Here is a 7,073-nt window from a genome sequence, read left to right on the forward strand (position 1 = left end):
GCAAGCGTCAAGCGATCTCGCTCATCATAACGAATAAGCTTCAACAAACTAGTTCACATGTACCTTATCAATGGTCTAAGAGTCACGATTGGGTACATATAATTTAAATGGGCAGAATTACGAAAAGCCAGCCTATTATGTGAGGAGAAACATTCTCTCTGTCCTCTTCCTAGTACCCAAGATGCAATGCGCTTCTCTTTCTATTTCTGATCCAGAGGATTAAACTAATTAAAACATTTATTTTTCGGGGGAAAACTACTGTTTTGCTATGTAATTACTGTACCTTTTTCTTCCCTTTTTATTAATATCACGTAGATGTGTTTTTTGTGGTACTTTATATAGCTGTAATGAGGATATGAAGGGAAAAAAAATCGCATCCACTACCACTATAAAAGAATCTGCAAAGAGGATTCTGTCCCACTGGGATTAAACAAATTAAAACATATATTTTCGGGTAAATCCCCTGTTTTGCAATGTAACTACTGTACCTTTGTCTTCCCTTTTTATTAATATCACCTAGGTGTTTTTCCTTTGGTACTTTATATAGCTGTATGAGGCTATGAAGGGAGAAAAAAATCCCATCCACTTCCACTATAAAAACAATCTGCCCAGGGTTAATGTCCCATCATAGTAACAGGGCAGAATGGGGCGGGATTTGCAAAAGGGTTTATTGCACTGTTACTGTCGGAAGACTGACTGGCTGTGGCTGCTGCTGAGCTAGCCTAGCATGCTAGCTAGCAGGAGGAGAGGCCAGCGGGGGCTACGATTGACGTGACGGGGATGCGTCGGTGACGTCTTCTGCCGTCATGCGGAAGTGGGCAGTCGAGTTCTTTTGATAGATGGAATAAGTTTGCAGAAGTGGTACAGTTATACAATAATGCTACAATTTAATCTAAAGGGGCCTTGACAATAAGCAAGGCAATACATCAATTATACCATCATCAATACATCTAAAAACTGGTTTTAAAAAGATACATATAAAATGCTATCTAAATTACAAGGTGGAGTCTGAAGAGGTGAGTCTTCAGACAATGGCGGAAGCTAGGAACTAGGGAGTGAGTCTGCAATTTTAATTGCAATGGAGAGTTATTCCACAGTTTAGGCCGGGGCTAGGAGGGCGAAGTATCTAGGTCAGACGAGTGGATCATTGTCTACTCTTCCTAAAAGGATAACACAAAAAGGGGGGTTGTCCTTTTTTAAATGGCTGGTGGTAAGGGAATTGACTGACATTCCACATTTTGGTGTCATAATAGTAGAATGAAGTCATCCTCATGATTGTGCCAAATCTGGGGGGAATGAGATCAGTGGAGCTCCCTGTTGTGCCCTTGGGCATTTCTCACTCATTTTAAGTAGTTTTACAGGTACATGGGTATACCGTCCCATGAGTATCTTGAAAACTAGGCCCATTACAAGTTGCTGTACTCTGTTCTCTATACCCTGAGCCAGCACCCTAGCATAATGAGCAGGGGTTATGTTATGCGAGTCCTACGTGTGAGGTTTAGTAGGAGTCTGACATAGAAAACTGCATTTTGGCACAGTTATACAAAACACACAATACAAACACAATAGGTCTTAGTTTACACCTGCATTACACTTACTGTAACGTGATTGTAATAACAAGTCCTATTCATACCACCAGTAAGACAGACGCCTAAGGGCGAAAAGCGACCTCGCCCTATATGGATTATATGTTGGTGTGGATACAATCCCTTTTATGCCCATATATGGAGATCCCTAACAGAATCCCTTTTATGGCCATACTATTATATGGAGATCCCTGCTCCGAGTATCTGACAGCACTAATCCCTTTTATGCCCATATATGGAGATCCCTAACAGAATCCCTTTATGCCCATATATGGAGGTCCCTGCACTGAGTATTTGACATCACTAATCCCTTTAGTTACCACCTATCCTGTTACCTTCAAATCATTTTACTTTATTTCTCGCAATTTTCCAAGCATACCTGGTTCTCATGTGCACACTCTTCTGGTTACCCAGTAGTTTAATCATATTGGCATACAGTAACAACAACCATTAAGTTTTAAAAAATAAAATCAACATTTATTTCACATACTATGTTAGCCAGTCTGGGGCGCTTGGCATACAAGGAACCGTGTCAGTGCTCCCATGGCTTCTATGCTGCTTGGCTGCTTTTCAGTTTTCTGTTTACACTTTATGTCATTTAGGCTATATCATGGATTCTACCATATGGCTAACTGGAATAAAAAAAAAAAAAGAATAAAAAAATTCACCTAATCTTCTGTGACACTTTATACTATCCACCCTTTTTTACCCCCACTCAGTTCTCTTCTGAGATCTCAGTATATTGTTTTTGCCAGACCCATGAAATGGGTAGGCCTACATAAGCAAATGTCGGTCTGTCTGTCCGGGTTTTCTATATAAAGGGTATATATGATGATGACATGATGATGACATGCCTACAAAAGGCATGATGTCATAAATGATGATGACAGACAGGGGGTCTGGCACAACCAGGTTGACCTGGTCTAGTTTCTTTAGACATTCAACTTATGTTCTGAGGCAGGGTGGTTGTGGCATAATTGTCATGCTTGCAGGTTTGTTAAATGGTAAATGGTGCGCTTTTACATAGATTGTGCATTACATTCACCCATTCACACACACATTCATACTATGGCGGAGGAAACCATTCAAGGCACCAACCCTTCGTGCTCTAATGACGGTTTCTCTACCCCTGAGCTATAGTTCGATTTGCCTATACCGAACTTCCGTGTCTGTTACGCACACGTAAGAATTCCATCAAGGAATGCCTATCCTTTTTTATAGGCCCCAGAGAGCCGGAAGAGTGGTTCTTAGAGGCTTCATACGAAAAGACTCGCCCCCACCTGCCTCTGATTGGCCTAAAAACTTCAGTTTCTGTGATGCATGTGGAAGTGGGAAACTACCGGAAAACGGCCGGTCGGCGAGTCCCGCAATGCATATGCCCCAGAGCCGAAGGAGGCGTCTACCTTTCTAATTTATATCTATGGCAGTTTCAGACATTTGTTGAGACATTACTGAGTCACCGCCACCTAGCTACCTGGCATGCACACAACAGTGTTTCATCCACTCATGCGTCTTTGTATAAACGCTGGGAAAAAAGTGACAACGCAATGGGACCTCACAGTTTTCTCGAGAGACCGTTGTCGTCTAAACGGGGCCTTTGTTTCCAAATACGGAACGATCCTGTATTTTACGGGACGGTTGGTAACCCTACTTTGAGGTGCTATGGTACCAAGGACAGATTAACCCCTGCCTGGGCCCCTGGGCCAATCATCTTTTATCATCAAAAATCATCAACAAAATTCTTTGTTTGGCTTAATTGATCACATTTCCAGATAGGAAATCTTTTCTTTCATTGTGATAACAAGAACCTGACTTGACTTCAATTAAACACGGTGTCGCAAACCAAAATAACCCAATCTACAAGCCCACAACGAGTCGGATCCGCAACGTGTTGTGGCTATGTTCGATGCGCGACATCACTCATTTACTTATTAATATAAATTGTTTATTTGGCAGGTCAATGAACAATTACATTGCACTACAGATAGCGAATTAATTTTGTATAGACTAATATACATCTGTATATTGCGGAGTGTTTTCTGCGACCTGTTCCATTGTTCAAATGTGTGTTTATGCTAAATAAAATAAACACATTGTAGTGGAAATTAAGCGGGTGGTTAAGGGGAGAATAATAATAATAATAATAATTGTTATTATTATGATGATGATGATGATGAAAGATCAACGACAGTCCTCTGAGGATACTAGGCTACACACACTTCTGCCTGTTTGTGACATCACTGTCCCATCCTTGGTATGGTTATATAGGGACAGGGCAGGGGCAAGGCAACAACAATGGTATAACTGTGGGAGGGAGGGAGTTGCTATAACACAGACTTTGTTTTGTTATGATAATGTGTTTGCTTTGCCTTTTTAGGAAACTAAATTGGTGGGGTGGGGTGGCGGTTTACATTATAGGTAAAGTAGCTGGAGTCAATGAACCAAATAATGAGAGAAAACTCCAAAAATGGTCAGGCAGGTCCTTGCCTAAACCTATATCTGGCTAGTGGTGCAAAAAGTACCATACTGATGGTAGTTTAATAGCTTTTAGATGAAAGGTTCTCCCTCTGTGTTTGGGGGGGGGGGGTTATAAGTATCTAGTTATGTTATTTCTTGAATAAAACTAAATTTTCACGCTTGTTTTTGAGTGGTGCTCCTGGAACAGGAGCTATAGCTCCAACATCTGGTTTTGTCCGGTCAAAAAAACGTGTTAAAGTCCGGGGCTTAAGTAAACTGAAGCGTGGCGGCCGTGGCCTACATCTGGCCAAGATATGGCCTGTATACATCTTGGCACAAACGGCTCAAAGTTTGTTGTGTAAAATGTCCGGTGCCGGGGCTAAAGTAAACTGAAGCGTGGCCTACATCTGGCATAGATATGGCCTACATCTCGCCACAAACATCTCAAAGTTTGTTGTACAAAGTGTCCCATTGGCCAAACTTTGCAGGACACGCTGTGATTGGCTAGCGGGGCGCCTGATGAAATTAATAGCACCGCTCTTCACACTCGATGTGTTTTTTTTATATGAATCCATAATCTTGCTTGCATCTACATGATGTATGTGTGAATATATATGTTATTATTAATAATAATAACAATTATTATTAATAACTAGAAGCTCGGCCGCGAGCGTCTAGTCAGCGACCTGGCCAACTCGGAAACGATGTAAATAGGGAATGAATGTCCCGCCCTTTAATGCAAACCCCATTATACCTGTTGTCCTAGGATCCGTTTTGACCATCTGTTTGCCTGTGTCCATTTATGCCCATATATGGAGATATCTGTCAACGTCCATTTTATGCCCATATGTGGAGATCTCTTTAGGACCCGTTTTGACCATCTGTTTGTCTGTGTCCATTTTATGCCCATATATGGAGATATCTGTATCTGTCTGTCTGCGTCCATTTTATGCCCATATATGGAGATCTCTGCAGACACACTGCCGGTTCCGGAAAACCCTGATGTCAGACATCAGAATCCGAACCTTTCATGCCGGTTCCGGAAAATCACGTATCGGGTTGGGTCGAGGCTGGGCACTGCACTACCTGCTGTGGCAGGGAACGCGCGTGCCGAATTTGAAATAGGGAATGAATGCCCCACCCTTTAATGTAAACCTCATTATACCTGTTGTCATAGGACCCGTTTTGACCATCTGTTTGCCTATGTCCACTTCTACCCATATATGGAGATCTCTGCAGACACAGTGCCGGTTCCGGAAAACTCTGATGTCAGACACCAGCTCCGCATACGGGCGTCCATTTTATGCCCATACAGTATATGGAGATCTCTGTGAATGCCCTACCCTTTAATGCAAACCCCATTATACCTGTTGTCATAAGACCCGTTTTGACCATATGTTTGCCTGTGTCCATTTATGCCCATATGGAGATATCTGTCAACGTCCATTTTATGCCCATATGTGGAGATCTCTTTAGGACCCGTTTTGACCATCTGTTTGTCTGTGTCCATTTTATGCCCATATATGGAGATATCTGTATCTGTCTGTCTGTGTCCATTTTATGCCCATATATGGAGATCTCTGCAGACACAGTGCCGGTTCCGGAAAACCCTGATGTCAGACATCAGAATCCGAACCTTTCGTGACGGTTCTGGAAAATCACGTATCGGGTTGGGTCGAGGCCAGGCACTGCACTACCTGCTGCGGCAGGGAACGCGCGTGCCGAATTTGAAATAGGGAATGAATGTGGGAATGATGTGATGTCACAATGAGTCAGCGCTTGCGCCGGTTTCCTCAGAAACAGCCTGATGTCAACAATCATCTCCGCATACGGAGATTATGAACGTTTCGCGCCGGTTCGGGAAAACCGCACATCAGGTCGGGTCGAGGCCCGGCACTGTGGGGAACGCGCGTGCCGAATCTGAAGCCGGTGGGACGAACGGTTCCCGAGTTACGCGGATTACATACAAACAGACTCACAGAGACTTCTCGCATTTATTGTAAGATAACAATTATTATTAATAATAGGCATACAGTAGATATGGACAACATACAATTTCCTCTTTTCGTTTTCAATGAATGTGCTTTTGTATTTTAGTTTTATGTGACTGTAAAATACTCCATATTGTTCTCTTTCTCACACACACACACACACACACACACACACACACACACACACACACACGCGCGCGCGCGCGCGCGCACACTCACGCCCGACGTCACATCACGTCACACACACGCGGCATTTGCGGACTACAACTCCCAGAACTCACGCCGGCAGTGACGCTTAGTCATGACGACATCAGGAAGAGGAGGGGCGTGCACATTTTCACTCCCCATATTTTATTTACGCTATTTATTTATTTATTTCCGAGGGCAAAAATGGAGAACGATAATAGTCACCTATGTGATGTAACGTGAACACGGAGGATTAAACGTGTCTTATTTGATGTTGCTGCCAGCTGACACACACGCATACACACGCACACACCATAATTCACACACAAACACATGCATGCACACAACACGACCAGCACAATAGAAAAGGAGAACAATAGCCACAACTCAGCGCGTTTTTGTGTTTCATTTTGAGTCACTTTTTTATCATTATATATATATTTTTTTGTACTGGAATTCACAGGAATGCTCCGGCGGGCGCACGTTACGATCTACTGGCGCACGTTTTGTGTCACGCTTTAGTACAAGTACAACAATGCGTGCGTGTTTTTAAAGAGGGAGGAACACGTTGTGATAGACGAGAGAAAGAGAGAGAGAGTGAACGAAAGAGAGAGAGAAGGAAAGAGAGAGAGAGGGAGAGAAGAGGAGAGGGGGGTCAAAGAGAAAGAGAGACAGACACACCACCCCCTTCCAGTTTATTAGCATCGATCCAGATTGGTACAATCATCTTTCTCCTCCAAACACCACATCTAGGTTACATACAGTGAGAGGATCAGCCTGAAGGGGTGTGTGTGTGTAATGTGTGTGTGTGATGTGTGCTACAACAGTGCTAGGCTGCTGGTGTAATAACAAC

The sequence above is a fragment of the Nannobrachium achirus genome (assembly GCF_963921795.1).
Source record: "Nannobrachium achirus genome assembly, chromosome: 4".
Taxonomy (NCBI): domain Eukaryota; kingdom Metazoa; phylum Chordata; class Actinopteri; order Myctophiformes; family Myctophidae; genus Nannobrachium; species Nannobrachium achirus.